This window comes from Mobula birostris, chromosome 14 (genome assembly GCF_030028105.1).
Source record: "Mobula birostris isolate sMobBir1 chromosome 14, sMobBir1.hap1, whole genome shotgun sequence".
NCBI classification, from domain to species: domain Eukaryota; kingdom Metazoa; phylum Chordata; class Chondrichthyes; order Myliobatiformes; family Myliobatidae; genus Mobula; species Mobula birostris.
In genome coordinates, this window is record NC_092383.1 from 92131034 (window position 1) to 92148452 (window position 17419).

Here is a 17419-nt window from a genome sequence, read left to right on the forward strand (position 1 = left end):
GCTGGTGGTAGACCTGAGGAGATCTAAGGTACCAGTGACCCCTGTTTCCATCCAGGAGGTCAGGGTGGACATGGTGGAGGATTACAAGTACCTGGGGATATGAATTGACAATAAACTGGACTGGTCAAAGAACACTGAGGCTGTCTACAAGAAGGGTCAGAGCCGTCTCTATTTCCTGAGGAGACTGAGGTCCTTTAACATCTGCCAGACGATGCTGAGGATGTTCTACGAGTCTGTGGTGGCCAGTGCGATCATGTTTGCTGTTGTGTGCTGGGCCAGCAGGCTGAGGGTAGCAGACACCAACAGAATCAACAAACTGATTCGTAAGGCCAGTGATGTCGTGGGGATGGAACTGGACTCTCTGACGGTGGTGTCTGAAAAGAGGATGCTGTCCAAGTTGCATGCCATCTTGGACAATGTCTCCCATCCACTACATAATGTACCGGGTGGGCACAGGAGTACATTCAGCCAGAAACTCATTCCACCGAGATGCAATACAGAGCGTCATAGGAAGTCATTCCTGCCTGTGGCCATCAAACTTTACAACTCCTCCCTTGGAGGGTCAGACACCCTGAGCCAATAGGCTGGTCCTGGACTTATTTCCTGGCATAATTTACATATTACTATTTAACTATTTATGGTTTTATTACTATTTAATTATTTATGGTGCAACTGTAACGAAAACCAATTTCCCCCGGGATCAATAAAGTATGACTATGACTATGACTATGACTATTAACCGGTGATCTAAATGCATGGTGGTGGGGTGAAGATACGTCTCTACCAAAGGAGGTGTAAGATGCTCCTTCCCTCCTTTAGCCTGCAGGTCACCCTTGGGCAAGGTGTAGCACCTGCTTAGCCTCTCCCCCCCGGATCAGGGTCATGTGAAACCGTGGGAGCAGGTGGTGGACGGTCATATGAGCTGCTGATGCAGATCACCAGTCCTAGTTATGCGACCACTGACACCAAGCAGACAAACTCTGAAGAGTATTGATAATGGCTGGGGTTACTTATCTTGTAAAGAGACTGCCCAGAAAAACACAATGGCAAACTGCTTTGGTGGAAATTTGCCAAGAACAATAATGGATATAGAACATGATTGCCTATGTCATATAACATAGCACTTAATGATGATGATATTGAGGAAACTGAAGAAATTTGGCCTGTCCTCTAAAACCCTCACTAATTTTTATAGATGCACTGTAGAAAGCATTCTTCTAGGGTGCATCACAACCTGGTATGGAAGTCGTCCTGTCCAAGGCTGAGAGAAGCTGCGGAAGATCGTGAGCAAGGTGCAGCACATCGCACAAACCAATCTTCCATCCGTGGATTCACTTTACACCGCACGCTGTTGGAGCAGCGCTGCCAGGATCATTAAGGACACGACCCACCCAGCCAACACACTTTTCGTCCCTCTTCCCTCCGGGAGAAGGCTCAGGAGCTTGAAGACTCGTACGGCCAGATTTGGGATCAGCTTCCTTCCAACTGTGATAAGACTGCTGAACAGATCCTCCAAATATCCAGACCTGCCTCTCGGTTTTTTTGCACTACCTTACTTCCCATTTTTCTATTTTCTATTTATGATTTATAATTTAAATTTTTAATATTTACTAATTTTAACTATTTTTAATATTTAATATTAGTAATCCAGAGAGTGTGAAGTGCAGAATCAAATATCACTGTGATGATTGTACGTTCTAGTACCAATTGTTTGGCGACAATAAGGTATAAAGTATATTGTATTTCTTCAGGGTGATTTTGATGTTAACTTTGAAGCATCAAATTTGCCCAACAGAGACTCGCCGACCTTCCTTCCACTGGGAGTAAAGCATCAGTTTGGGGAGACGTGAGCTCGGCATCTGAAAGACAGGGCCCATGCATTGGGGTTGATGTTGCTTTATCGAGGTGGAGATGCTGTTCGTGTTGGCCTCCTCCAGGACGCTGGTGTTAGTCCATCTGAACTTCCAGCTGATCCTCAAAATCTTTCGTAAGGATCGTTGGCCTTATTATTCCAGGGTTCTCAGTACTCTGAGCTCAGAAAGCATACACCAACTCCACAATACAATGAAAAAGATAAAGATTCTGTGGTTAAGATGTCGCTGAGCTGCGGTCTCCGTCAAGGTCAGGGATCAGACTTTGCTGTTTTATAGGTTCAAAAGGATAATGGTGATCTAAAAGCAGCTGAGGTTAAGAAGAAGGAGAAAACGAGTAGAGTGACAGAAAGTCATCCTTGTGGTTCACTGTCTTTTCAACAGAGCCCTGACCTTGTGTTAAACGGCAGTGATCCATTGACACTGCCTTCTCCCGGGAACGCAAACACAGCGAAGCAACTCCAGGCAGAAGGAGGGGGAGGATGTGGAAGGAACAAAGTAACTCAGTTAACTGACAGAAATGCCTATTAGAATTACTTCACAGAATGTGAGCAAGACCAGACAACCAGCTGACATTAAGGAAAGAAAGATTACAGACTCAAGAGATTCTGCCGATGCTGGAGATCCTGAGCAGCACACTCAAAGTGCTGGAGGAACTTGTAACTGAGATCACGCAGGCACACACAGTTGGCCAGGCTGTGATTGCCTTGCACTCCCAGAAAGCAGGAAATGGGAAAAGTGGAGATGGGAGATACTTAACGTGTCAGACTGTGGACTCTTCATTCAAATTGAGAAATGCTGGTGAAATTGTTTCATTATCATTCACCTTCACAAACCTTCAATGTGGAATGATCAAAAAAAAAGAAAACCAGCCATTTAATCCTTTCTTCCAACCTGACAGCATGAATATCATATTCTCTAACTTTTTGGCAATTTATTCCGTCTTCCCCTTCTCTCTATTTTCCATTCCTAGATCTGGTTAGCCTCTCATCCCTTTTCTTCTCACCTGCTGATCACCCCCTCCTTCCCTTTCTCCCGTGGTCCACTTTCCTCTCCAATCAGATTCCTTCTTCTTCAGCCCTTTGCCTTTTCCACCTATCACCTCCGAGCTTCTCATTTCAGCCCCCCCTCACCCACCCAGCCTGCCCCTCACCTGGCCTCACCTGTCACCTGCCAGCTTGAACCCCTTCCCCTCACCCACCCAGCCTCCCCCTCACCTGGTCTCACCTGTCACCTGCCAGCTTGAACTCCTTCCCCTCACCCACCCAAACTGCCCCTCACCTGGTCTCACCTGTCACCTGCCAGCTTGAACTCCTTCCTCTCACCCACCTTCCTATTCCGGCTTCTTCAAATGAATCATTGTCAAGTTTAATATCACTGACATTTGTTGTGAAGTTTGACTTAGAAAATTCAGAAAATTCAAACGAATGAAAGGAGATTTATGGTGGGGGGTTATACGGGAGGCAGGGTTTGAGGGGCAGCACAATATTGTGGATCAAAGGGCCTGTAATGTGCTGTACTATTCTATGTTCTATGTTCTAAGTTTGTTCTTTTTGTGGCAGCAGTACATTGCTATAAGGCAGAGATTGATAGGACTTTGGTAATGGGTTCAGGAGATACAGGGAGAAAGCAGGAGAATAATTGAATAATTGAGCAGACTCGATGGGCCGAATGGCCCATGGTCTTATGACAAAGTATGAAGTCTGCACTACCTCATTGGGAGTTTGAGAAGATTCGGGTTGACACCAAAGACTTACAGATTTTCACAGATGTACTGTGGAGAACATTCTAACTGGTTGCATCACCATCTGGTATGGAGTCTCCAGGGTACAGAATTGCTAGAGGCTACAGAAGGTTTTAGAGCCAACCATTTCTCTCACACTTACAACCCTCCCTACCATCAAGGGCATCTTTAAGAGGTGATGCCTCAAAAAGGTGACATCCATCACCACCTCTTCGCACTACCACCATCAGGGAGGAGGTACAGGAGCCTGAACACACACAGTCAACATTTTAGGAACAGTTTTGTTTTCCCCCTCAGTCATCTCATTTCTGAACATGCCACGAATCCACGAACACCACCTCACTATTCAATTACCTTGCGCTCTTTACCTTTGTATAATACTTTTATGTTTTTGCACTGTTCTGCAGCTGCACAAAAACAAAGTTCCTTGTCATATAAATCAGTAGTAATAAACCTGTTTTTCATTCTGATTCCCCCAGGTGAAGCCTCTGGCAAACTACTAAAGCAGGTTGATGTTGTCAAAGCGGTAACACTGAAAACCGCTCTCAAATCATCGCTCTAGCTTGGGGGAAGCACAACCTGGCCTACCTCTGGGCTGAACAACGGTAATGACTGGGTGTCAAGTATGGCTCAGAGTAATAACAGCGATGCAATCTGATCTGAGCCGCACAGAAACAGCCCATGAATCAGGAGGAACAGCGTGGAGTCAGCGACCGAAACTGAAGTGGGGAAAACAATTTTCCTGCAGAATACTGCGGCAAGTGATGAATGCGAGACTTGGGGACTGGAAATTAGAGACGCCTGCCAGTACAGAGAGTGTGGACCCAATGCCTCACAGAAGTATGACCCAATATAATCCCAGAGTAAAGCCACAACTGCACTGCGGCAAACTATAACTGCAGCTTTGTGCTAAATCGGAAGATCAGAAAATCAGTGATGGATTCCCGCTACTGTGTGGGAGAAATTTGTTCTCCCCGTGACTTCAAATGTTCCAGCTTCCTTCAACGTCCCAAAGGCATATGGGCTCGAGTTACCAAATTGTGGGCACATTATCTGGGCACTGGAAGAGTGGCAACACTTGTGGGCTGCCCCCAGTGCATCCTCAGACTGTGTTTGATCGTTAAGAGCACTAAATTTCTTGGTGTTCACCTGGCGGAGAATCTCACCTGGTCCCACAACACCAGCTCCATGACAAATAAAGCCCAGCAGCGTCTCTACTTCCTGCGAAGGCTGAGAAAAGTCCATCTCCCACCCCCCACCCTCACCACATTCTACAGAGGTTGTATTGAGAGCATCCTGAGCAGCTGCATCACTGCCTGGTTCGGAAATTGCACCATCTCGGATCGCAAGACCCTGCAGCAGATAGTGAGATCAGCTGAGAAGATCATCGGGGTCTCTCTTCCTGCCATTACAGACATTTACACCACACGCTGCATCCGTAAAGCAAACAGCATTATGAGGGATCCCACGTACCCCTCATATAAACTCTTCTCCCTCCTGCCATCCGGCAAAAGGCACCGAAGCATTCGGGCTCTCACGACCAGACTATGTAACAGTTTCTTCCCCCAAGCCATCAGACTCCTCAATACCCAGAGCCTGGACTGACACCAACCTACTATACCCTCTACTGTGCCTATTGTCTTGTTTATTATTTATTGTAATGCCTGCACTGTTTTGTGCACTTTACGCAGTCCTGGGTAGGTCTGTAGTCTAGTATAGTTCTTGTGTTTTTTCTTACGTAGTTCAGTGTAGTTTTTGTGTTGTTTCATGTAGCACCATGGTCCCGAAAAACGTTGTCTCGTTTTTACTATGTTCTGTACCAGCAGTTATGGTTGAAATGACAATAAAAGTGACTTGACTTAACTTGACTTGACACACGGTGAGCGCTGGCAACGACTGAACCCAGAGGAACAACAGACTCCCTTGTAGAGACCGAAACAAGAGTTTATACACAGCAATTCGAGCAGAAGATCAGTTGCTCAACTGAGTGACACCGCGAGACAAATCATTCTCAAAACAATGATCCTACAATAAGCGCTAATCGAGAATCTGCTTTAAATAATCACAGAACATGGAAAACCCGTGCCATTCAAAACAAGCTCATCAAGATAAAACAGAAATCACAACAGCTTAACAACTCTAATTAGGACAACAATTTGCTCTAGAAAACCCTCTCACACTGAAGTGCGACTCCTCCAGTGTTTGACACCCTCGGAAAAACGGAGTGCAACTGTTTCCGTACCGTTTCCATGGCAATGTGTTCAGGCACACACATCTGATCCCTCTCTTGTCTCAGAAGAAATCTTAACAGATCAAAATCAGGCCTATTAACACCGACATAGCTAAGGTACCGGTGACCCCTGTTTCCATCCGGGGGGGGTCAGTGTGGACATGTTGGAGGATTACAAGTACCTGGGGATACGAATTGACAATAAACTGGACTGGTCTAAGAACACCGAGGCCGTCTACAAGAAGGGTCAGAGCTGTCTCTATTTCCTGAGGAGACTGAGGTCCTTTAACATCTGCCGGACGATGCTGAGGATGTTCTACGAGTCTGTGGTGGCCAGTGTGATCATGTTTGCTGTTGTGTTCTGGGGCAGCAGGCTGAGGGTAGCAGACACCAACAGAATCAACAAACTGATTCGTAAGGCCAGTGATGTTGTGGGGATGGAACTGGACTCTCTGACGGTGGTGTCTGAAAAGAGGATGCTGTCCAAGTTGCATGCCATCTTGGACAATGTCTCCCATCCACTACATAATGTACTGGTTGGGCACAGGAGTACATTCAGCCAGAGCCTCATTCCACCGAGATGCAACACAGAGCGTCATAGGAAGTCATTCCTGCCTGTGGCCATCACACTTTACAACTCCTCCCTTGGAGGGTCAGACACCCTGAGCCAATAGGCTGGTCCTGGACTTATTTCCTAGCATAATTTACATATCACTATTTAACTATTTGTGGTTTCATTACTATTTAATTATTTATGGTGCAACTGTAATGAAAACCAATTTCCCCCGGGATCAATAAAGTATGACTATGACTATGACTATATGCCGCGAAATTTGTCGTTTTGTGGCAGCAGTACAATGTAAGGCCTAAAAAAATTAATCTAAGTTACAAAAATCAGTTGCACAATATAAAGGAACTGTAGGGTCACATTCATGGGTTCACGGAACATTCAGAAATCTTACAGTGGAGGGCAAGAAGCTGTTTTTGGATTGAGGCTCCTGTACTTCCACCTTGAAGAGGGCATATCCTGTATGGTGAGGGTCCTTAATGATGAGTGTCACCTCTTGAATAGAACTTTACTGGCATTGCTCAAGACACTGAGACTGTGGTGCTATCCAGTCCATGCAAAACAGATATTTACAATGCATGCAGTACAGCTCAGTTTAAAAAAATCTCCATATTTACATGCATACATGCAGTAAGTGACATCGTTAGTCCATAACACCCAAAGGCCATTGGCAAGCCAGGGTGTAGAATTATTCAGCTGCACAACAGCCCTCAGGAAAATGTTGTTTTTCAGTCATACTGTCTTGCCTAAGATGTTTCTGTATCTCCTACCAGATGGCAGGAGATTGAACAACATCCGGGATGGGATGGGTTTCCAACGATATTACGAGCGAGCCGTAGACATGGAGGGCTGTAGACTGTTTCCAGGTCCAGTAGTTGAGTCCCAGTGATGTGTTGAGCTGTCCGAATCACCCAAGGAGTGTTTGTGAAAGGAAACAAAGCTTCCTTTGCGACGTTGTCCCATTCCTGTAATTTCCTCCCATCCTGCGGGCCTCAAATTTTATAGATAAATAATTATTAAATAAATAATTATCAAAGCTCACCTTCAAGGTAACTGCACAACAACCTGGTTGAAACACATCTGGGATTGTTGACAGGGTTACTGCATACAAAGGGACCGTTTTGTATCGGACACAAAACCTCTTGTGTCCTGCTGTGATCCCTTCACAGCCAAATTGGTTTCCTTGATAACTTTGGGTCAAGACTGTACGCTCTTTGGACACAGGAGCCCACAGGTGTTAGAATCTAGAGCAAAATAAAACAAAATGCTGGAGAAACTCATTTTCTGATTACTGGTGAATTCTAGGATATTGAATGTGGGGGACATTGTAATGATTCAACCCAGTGCCGTTGTCAGTAGGCTCCAGCCAGAGTCTCGGTTTAACATCTGACATCTGCTCCAGTCTACTGTGACTGTGAGAGATTTATGTGAGGCACAAGGGAATATGCAGGTGCTGGAAATCTCGAGCAATGCACACAAAATGCTGGAGGAACTCAGCAGGTCACCAGTGTTCAGCCTTGCTTCTCCATGCGAGCAAAGGTCCGTTCAGCGTTTGATGATTCTGGGCCTGTTCTCGCCGGAATTCCGAATAATGAGGGGTGATCTCATTGAAAGCTATCGAATCTTGAAAGGCCTTGATAGATCAGATGCGGGGAGGATGTTTCCGATGGTGTGGGAGTCTAAAACCAGAGGACACAGCCTCGGAATAGAGGAGCGTCCTTTTCGAACTGAGATGAGGAGGAATTTTCCTGTGTGTGCCTGCAAGGAAATTAATCTCAGGGCTGTATATGGTATACAGCACATAGATGCTAATACATTTACTTTGACATTTCGAACTTTGAACTGAGCAGGTCAGGCAGCATCTATGGAGGAGAATAAACGGTTTATGATTTGGCAGGACTCACGAAGGGTCTCGGGTTGAAACGTTGACTGTCTATTTCCCTCCATAGATTTCTATGAATAGTTCTCTGTGAATCATTTCAATTAAGTGGATTCTGGAGTCCAGCTATGTAGGGTTTCAGGAACCTTGTACGCAAATAATTTGTGGTTCGGTGTTGGGAAGATTCTACCATCTGTCATGAGTCTGAACAGGTCTCTCTCTTCACCCCTCCCTACTTCTTTCCCCCTTACTCCAGCCATCTCTCCTTGCACTCTCAGTCCTGATGCAGAGTTTCAACCCACCTCACTGACAACTGCTTTCCCTCCTCAGAAGCTGCTCGGCTCGCTGACCTCCTCCAGCAGACTGAGTGTTGCTCCAGATTCCAAATTCAGAATCCGAATCTTTCTTTCATTCTTGATGTGAAATGTTAAACACCAGAGGTTCTGCAGATGCCAGAAGTCCAGAGTAACACACATCAGTCGCTGGAGGGACTCAGCAGATCAGGCAGCATCTGTGGAAATGAATAAGCAACCGACGTCTCGGGCAGAGACCCTTGGTCAGGACTGGAAAAGACGGGAGAAAATCAGCTAGAGGGAGAAGGTGGAAGGAGGAGAAGGAGAACAGGCCGACGGGTGACAGGTGAGATCAGGGGAGGAGGAAGGGGGTGAGTAGGGGAGACACGGATGCATGAAGTACAGACCGACAGGTGACAGGTGAGACCAGGGGAGAAGGAAGGGAGGGAGTAGGGGAGACAGGAATGCATGAAGTACGGAGCTGGGAGGTGACAGGTGGATCAATCTGTGCACCGATCCAAACTGATGATGTAATGTTTTCATTGCACCTGCACATTCATGCACTTGTGCATATGACAGAAAATTCAACTTTGACTTTGATTTTAATTAAAAATAAATTAGTCTCAGCAACAAAGACAACAAAACTATTTTGGATGGTTCACACACACAAAATGCTGAAGGAACTCAGCAGGTCAGGTAGCATGGATACTGGGAATTAAACAGTTGACATTTCGGGCCGAGAGTCTTCAGGGGACTGGAAAGGAAGAGGGAAGAAGCCTGAATAAGAAGCTGGAGAGAGGGGAGGGAGTACAACCTAACAAGTGTAGAGAGGGGAGGGTGTACAATTTGACAGGTGTAGAGAGGGGAGGGTGTACAACCTGACGGGTGTAGAGAGGGGAGGGTGTACAATCTGACGGGTGTAGAGAGGGGAGGGTGTACAATCTGACGGGTGTAGAGAGGGGAGGGTGTACAATCTGCCTGGTTTAGAGAGGGGATGACTACAATCTGACAGGTGTAGAGAGGGGAGGGTGTACAATATGACGGGTGTAGAGAGGGGAGGGAGTACAATCTGACGGGTGTAGAGAGGGGAGGGTGTACAATCTGACGGGTGTAGAGAGGGGAGGGTGTACAATCTGACAGGTGTAGAGAGGGGAGGGAGTACAATCTGACAGGTGTAGAGAGGGGAGGGTGTACAATCTGACAGGTGTGGAGAGGGGAGGGTGTACAATCTGCATGGTTTAGAGAGGGGATGACTACAATCTGACAGGTGTAGAGAGGGGAGGGTGTACAATCTGACAGGTGTAGAGAGGGGAGGGAGTACAATCTGACGGGTGTAGAGTGGGGAGGGTGTACAATCTGACAGGTGTAGAGAAGGGAGGGAGTACAATCTGACAGGTGTAGAGAGGGGAGGGAGTACTATCTGACAGGTGTAGAGAGGGGAGGGAGTACAATCTGACGGGTGTAGAGAGGGGAGGGTGAACAATCTGACGTGTAGAGGGGGAGGGAGTACAAACTGACAGGTGTAGAGAGGGGAGGGTGTACAATCTGACAGGTGTAGAGAGGGGAGAGAGTACAATCTGACAGGTGTGGAGAGAGGAGAGTGTACAATCTGGCAGGTGTAGAGAGGGGAGGGAGTACAATTGGCCAGGTGTAGAGAGGGGAGGGTGAACAATCTGACAGGTGTAGAGAGTGGAGGGAGTACAATCTGACAGGCGTAGAGAGGGGAGGGAGTAGAATCTGACAGGTGTAGAGAGGGGAGGGTGAACAATCTGACAGGTGTAGAGAGGGGAGGGAGTACAATCTGACAGGTGTAGAGAGGGGAGGGTGAACAATCTGGCAGGTGTAGAGAGGGCAGAATGTACAATCTGACAAGTGTAGAGAGAGGAGGGTGTACAATCGGCCAGGTGTAGAGAGGGGAAGGAGTAAAGTCTGCCGGGTGTAGAGAGGGGAGGGAGTACAGTCTGACAGGTGATAGGTGAAACTAGGTAAGGAGGAATGTCAGTTCGAGAGGGGAGACGAAATGGGAAGACGGGAGGTGATGGGTGGAAGAGGGAGGGGGCTGGAGAAGAAGGAATCTGTTAGGAGAGGAGAGTGGACCATGGGCGAAAGGGAAGGAGGAGGGGCACTGGAGGGAGGATCTGGGCAGGTGAGGAGAAGAGAAGAGCGGAGCAAGAATGGGGAATGGAAGAAGGGAAATGGGGGGGGGGAGTAATTACCAGCTGATTGTTGCTTTATTTTGCACTACTATAATGCAAAATCCTGATGACGGCGCTCCACCCAAAACATCGACTCTTCATTCCTCTCCATAGATGCTGCCTGACCTGCTGAATTCCTGCAGGATTTTATGCGTGTTTCTACCGTGCAATGCAAAGAGTTGAGTTTCTTGCACCTACAGCCTCTTATGTCTCTTCTGTCACAGTTAGTTTGCTAAAACACTGTTAAAACTGAGTGAGATAATGGCTCCTTTCTTCAAAGAAACCCCCTGTTATTTCAAAATTCTGTTTAATGAGTTAAATACCTACTCAGCTGAGCAGCACTAACCACCACATGCATTCCCATTAACCGATCAGACATTCTATAAACAGAGCACAGGGGAAAACATGTCTATTCAAACATAGACACCATCTATTCACTTATGACAATAACTGGAGAAATCATTTCACCTCAATTTCCATATAAAATGCATGAAATAGAGATCACCTGCATAAAAGAACATGTTCTGAATTTTAATCCGCTGGGTTTGGTGAGTTTGGAAAACTCTGACTAGTATGGACAAAGTAAGCCAAGTGGTTTCCATCCTGGGAGGCGGGGTGAAGGTACGTCTCTACCAAGGGAGGTGTAAGTTGCTCCTTCCCTCTGCCAGCCTTCAGGCCATTTACGCATTCTGTTGGTTCTTTCTGTCTTGGTTGCGTTTCGGAGATTGTTGGAGCCTGGGACGCGCAGTTTGGAGTTCGATCGAGTCTTCTGATGCTCTGCTATCCCCTGAGACACGTGTGGAAGACCAGAGCCACGATCGACTTCATTGTAAACCGTCGATGGAGGTGAGGCATCGAGGATAATGCGGAGGAGGTCAGCAGTCGCTCTCCACGGAGGCTGTGGGTCGATGGCGGTTGGTAGCGGGGTCAGTGGTTTTGGGAAGGCCGTGGATTGCCGGCGCTCTTTGCGGAAGGGCTGCCCTCCTCTCGACTTTGGCAGAAGGATTGTTTTGGAATTCTGAGACTTATCTGAGAATTGGACTGTGGTTTACGTTGCTCTCATTCACTTTTCTCTCTTGTTGCCGACTGGCAGATTGGGGTTCCGGGAGGGCGATCTGGGACGGAGAGGGGGTTAGGGATTCAGTGCTGTTGGCACTATTCCTTTTTGCAGGGGAGGGTTTGGGGGTTTAATGCATTGTCGCTGTTTTTGTGCATGGGAGGGGGTGGGGGATTTGGGGTTTTTGATCTTCTGGCTGCCACCTTCTATGTGGGCGATCTGCTGGTTTTCGTGTGGGGGAGGCATTGAGAGTTTGGGATTTAATGTTCCAGCTGCTGTCTTCCGTGTGGGCAATCTGTTGTTTTTTTGTGCATTGGAGAGGGTGGGGAGGCTTGGGGTTAGCCAGTTTTGTTTCTTTTTCCTTTTCATGCATGGGGGGGAGTGGTTGATGTATTTTCTTTCAATGACTCTTGTGGGTTTTCTTCTGTATTTCATGGCTACCTGGAGAAGGTGAACATCAGAGTTGTACTGTACATGTAAACTTTGATAATAAAATTAACCTTTGAACCTTTGCTTAGCCCTCCGACCAGGGAGAACCCATGGGAGCAGGTGGTGGATGGTCGTATAAGCAGCCGGTGCATATCACAAGTCCTGGTTATACGAACACTGACACCAGGCAGACAATCTCTGAAGAGTATTGGTAATGACTGGGATCACCTGTCTTGTAAAGACACTGCCCAGGCTCCTGTAGGTAAATTTGCCGAGAACAATCATGGTCATGGAAAGACCGTGATCGCCCACGTCATACAATATATAATGACGTTGAGGCTTCCACCTCTGCCTTTGTTGAACGGGTCAGGTAGCAGCTGTGGAGAGAATAACCTGCAGGGTGGACTTAGTGAGTTTTCAGTGGACATGAAGTTTGGTGGTGTTGTGGATCATGTAGAATGTTGTTCTAAATTACAAGGATTTTGAGCTGGGATGAGAAGCGGCAGATGGAGTTCAATCTGGATACATGTGAAGTGATTCACTTTGGAAAATTGAACTTGAAGGTCGATTACAGGGTTACTAGGAAGAAGAGAACTTCAGGGGGGAGAAGATGGCGGTGCGACGGCAGCGTGCAGCCTCTCCGGGGAATGATATCTATAATCTGTCAAGTAGGGGACCGTGCACAATCCTGATTTGATGGAGACGGACGTGAGAGTACAGAGGAACATCTGGAAAACTTCTGGAATGCCCGCTTCGCTGCTGCTGCTACTGTGTGGTAACCGAAATCTCCGGAGCAGAAGGCCCCAAAATCCTTGGCTTTGCGTGTTTCAGCGGCCGGGGAGAGGTTGAAGGCGCTCGGCAGAGGATGGCGCTCGGGAGGCCGTATCAGAGAGGCTGGTCGGAAGCTCGGAGTTTTCGGACGGATGGACTCAGTGTCGGCTGTGGTCGGCTGCTTCCAAGGCATCGGCAAGTGGACGGTGCCTGGATTTCTCTCTTTTGCCGCTGCTATTGGGGACTCGGGATTCAATCGACTCAGGGACTTTAGAGACTTTTTTTTACCATGCCCATGGTTTGTTCTTCATCAAATTATGGTATTGCTTTGCACTGCTGTAACTATATGTTATAATTATGTGGTTCTGTCAGTGTTAGTCTTTGGTTTGTCCTGTTTTCTGTGATATCACTCTGGAGGAACATTGTATCATTTCTTAATGCATGTATGCACTTCTAAATGACAATAAAAGAGGACTGAGTGTTCTCATAATCTAATCTAATCTAATTGGAGGACCCTTGGTAGCGTGGAGGAACAGAGGGGTCTCAGGGACCACTTCCATAGATCCCTCTAAGTGGCTGAAAGGGTGGTTAAGAAGGTTAGTGTTGTGTTGGGCTTCGTTTCTCAGGGGATTGAATTCAGGACCTGCAAGAGGACCTCGACCTTGTTGTCGGGTTTGGAGGCGTGCGTGCCTCAATGACCCGGAGAGCCGTGTTGGCTGGGGTCAGGGCTTTATGTTTTGGCTCTTGGTAGAGCCACCCATGCCAAACAGGTCAAAGGGTAAAGGCCAGACTAAGAGTGGTCCACCAGTCCTCCAGGTTCGGGAGTTCAGCTCAGGGCTGACAACCCTGACTGGTAAAACAAAACTGTTAGGGAACCAGTAATGAAGAAACCTTCTGCATCTGAGTTTGATGGTATTCCTGAGTCTCCACCAGGGACTTGCATGACTGACAGCAGGGAAAATTGAGCTACTGACGCGATGAAGGAAGCTCAGAGCTGGAGGACCTTCATTGCTGCCTTAAACTCTGGCGGCGTAATGGGTAGTAAGTAAAGGTGAGTGATGTTGAAGCTCTATAAAACTCTGGTTAGACCATACTTGGAGTATTGTGTTCAGTCCCAGTTGAATTATTATAGAAAGGGTGTGGAACCTTCAGAGGGAATGCAGAGGAGATTCACCAGGACGCTGTCTGGGTTAGAGAGCATGTCATACAAAGAACGTTGAGCCAGCTGGGGCTTTTCTCTTTGGAGTGAAGGAGGATGAGAGGTGAGTTGATAGAGGTGTACAAGATGATAAGAGGCAGAAAGCATCTTCTTCCCGGGGCAGCAATGGTTAATGTGAGAGGACGTACTTCTACGGTGATTGGAGGGAAGTTTAGGGGGGGTGTCAGAGGTCGGTTTTTTACACAGAGAGCAGTGGGTGCGTGGAACTCGCTGCCTGGGGTGGTGATAGAGGCAGATACATTAGGGACATTTAAGAGACTTGTTAGGTGGGCACAAGGATGAAAGGACAGTGAAGGGTTATGGGCTCTGTGGAGTGAAAAGTTACAAGAGAAGGTTATAAGCTGAAGGGTCCGTACTGGTCGATGTTTTAACATTACCTCCGTGTGTCTCTCCGTAACTACTACCTGCTGTGCTGGTTTATTCTGCAGGGTACCTGGATTTCTGCGTTGAGTTTTATTGGGAGCTGATTGATGAAGTATTTAATTCACCACTAATCTGCCTCTCTCGGTTGCTTCGAAACATCGCTTGTGGGTTGCAGGAGAGTGTGGGCCACCCCACAGAATTGGCGATGGACTTAACATAGAATTAGGCCATTCAGCCCATTGACCACCCCAGCCATCAGCACTGGCCCTATACCAATCCGATTCTTTTTTATTTCCCCCACATTACTATCATTGTCCCCCAGATTCTACTACTTTTCGACTCACATTTTATTCCGCTTTCCAAAACAACATATGACATAGGAGCAGGGTCTGCTCTGCCATTTCATTATGGGTGCACCATTTCCTTCACAGCCCCTCCCTGAAACCCTTCCCGCCCTGACTAATCAAGAACCCATCAACCTCTGCCTTAGATATATCCAATATTTGGCCTCCACAGCCGCCTGTGGCAATAAATTCCCTATAATCCTCTTTCAGTCATGCTTCAATGATGCTCTCAATGTCACACATGCCAATCTGCAACTGTACTTCAAGTTCATCTGCCTTATTCTGTATTCAAATATAACAAATTCAGTCCTGTATTCATCACCCTTTTCGATTTTGACCCCCTTTTACATTGCAACTCATCCCGCTGACTGCAACTTTGCCCTGTCCTGCCAACTATTCAGTGAGTAGGAATCCAATATTAGAGTATTTCATGATTCAAAATTATAGCACAGACATCACTTTCAGCAACTTTAAATTTCTCCGTGTTGCTGTTTCAGAAAATTTGTCCTGGGACCAGCACACAAGTGCCATGTGTGCCTTCTTGAAGCACTGTCTCTTGATGGTGTCCCCAGTGGGAGGGCTGTGCCTGCGATGGAGTTCGTTGAGTTGATAATCCTCTGCGGCTTTTTCCCAACCCTGTGTATTGGAACTTCTACACCAGGCCGGGCCGCAGCCTGTCAGAATTCTCTTCACTGCCCACTGTACTGACCTTTAGAGGAGACTCCACACCCATAGCAACAAATTTGACCCCCAGGTGCCCTCAAGGTTCAAAGTTCAAAGTAAATTAATTATCAAAGTACATACACAGTGCCTGTAAAAAGTACTCCCCCTCCCCCCTGGAAGTTTCCATGTTTTATTGTTTTACAACATTGAATCACAGTGGATTTAATTTGGCTTTTTTTGACACTGATCAACAGAAAAAGACTCTCATGTCAAAGTGAAAACAAATTTCTAGAAACTGGTCAAGATCTATTACAATTATTAAACACAAAATAATTGATTACATAATTACTCCCCCCCCCCCCCACCGGACCCTGCAAGTCAGTATTTAGTTAGATGCACCTTTGGCAGCAATTACAGCCTTGAGTCTGTGTGGATAGGTCTCTATCAGCTTTGCACATCTGAACACTGCAATTTTCCCCCATTCTCCTTTACAAAACTGCTCAAGATCTGTCAGATTGCATGGGGATCGTGAGTGAACAGCCCTTTCCAAGTCCAGCCACAAATTCTCAGTTGGATTGAGTTCTGGTCTCTGACTTGGCCACTCCAGGACATCAACTTTGTTGTTTTTAGGCCATTCCTGTGGAGCTTTGGCTTTATGCCTGGGGTCATTGTCTTGCTGGGAAACAAATCTTCTCCCAAGTCGCAGTTCTCTTGCAGACTATATCTGGTTTCCCTCCAGGATTTCCCTGTATTTTGCTGCATTCATTTTACTCTCTACCTTCACAAGCCTTCCAGTGAAGCATTCCCACAGCATGATGCAGCCACCACCATGCTTCACGGTAGGGATGGCGTGTTTTTGATCATGCGTGGCTTTTTGGCTTACTCCTAACATAACATTTAGTCTGATGGCCAAAAAGCTCAATTTTGGTTTCATCAGACTACAGAACCTTCTTCCAGCTGACTTCAGAGTTTCCCCACGTACCTTCTGGCAAACTCTAGCCGAGATTTCATGTGGGTTTTTTTCAACAGTGGCTTTCTCTTTGCCACTCACCCACTAAAGCAGTGACTGGTGAAGCACCTGGGCAACAGTTGTATGTGCAGCCTCTCCCATCTCAGCCACTGAAGTTTGTAACTCCTCTGGAGTTGTCATAGGTCTCTTGGTGGCCCCCTCACTTGGCCCCTTCTGACATTTTAAATCCAAGGCTCTTTCGGACATCAAGAAAGAAGCACAAAACCTCTTGCTTCATGATCGTTCTATCAAGTGTTGATAGAAGAAAGAAAATTGAAAACAGACAGAAATAGGAACAGAAGCTAGTATTAGAAAAGAGAGACAAGCAAAAAGAAAGAAAATGATGGTGCTGCTGTGTGGTCACCTCTTTTTGTTTTCCATAGGTAAGAAATATTCCATTCAATTTTAATGACAATAGTCAACCAATCAGATAACCACTGTGAGAAGCTTCCAGAGCTTTCCAGAATGTTACAAAGAACTGATACCATTAGGGAACAGAATGAACAACTGCATATGCATACTGTGACCACTAGGAGGACACACTGAACAACTGCATATACATACTGTGACCACTAGGGGGACACACTGAACAACTGCATATACATACTGTGACCACTAGGGGGACACACTGAACAGCTGCATTTACATACCGTGACCACTAGGGGGACACACTGGACAGCTTCATATACATACTGTGACCACTAGGGGGACACACTGAACAACCGCATATACATACTGTGCCAACTAGGGGGACACACTGAACAACTGTATATACATGCAACAT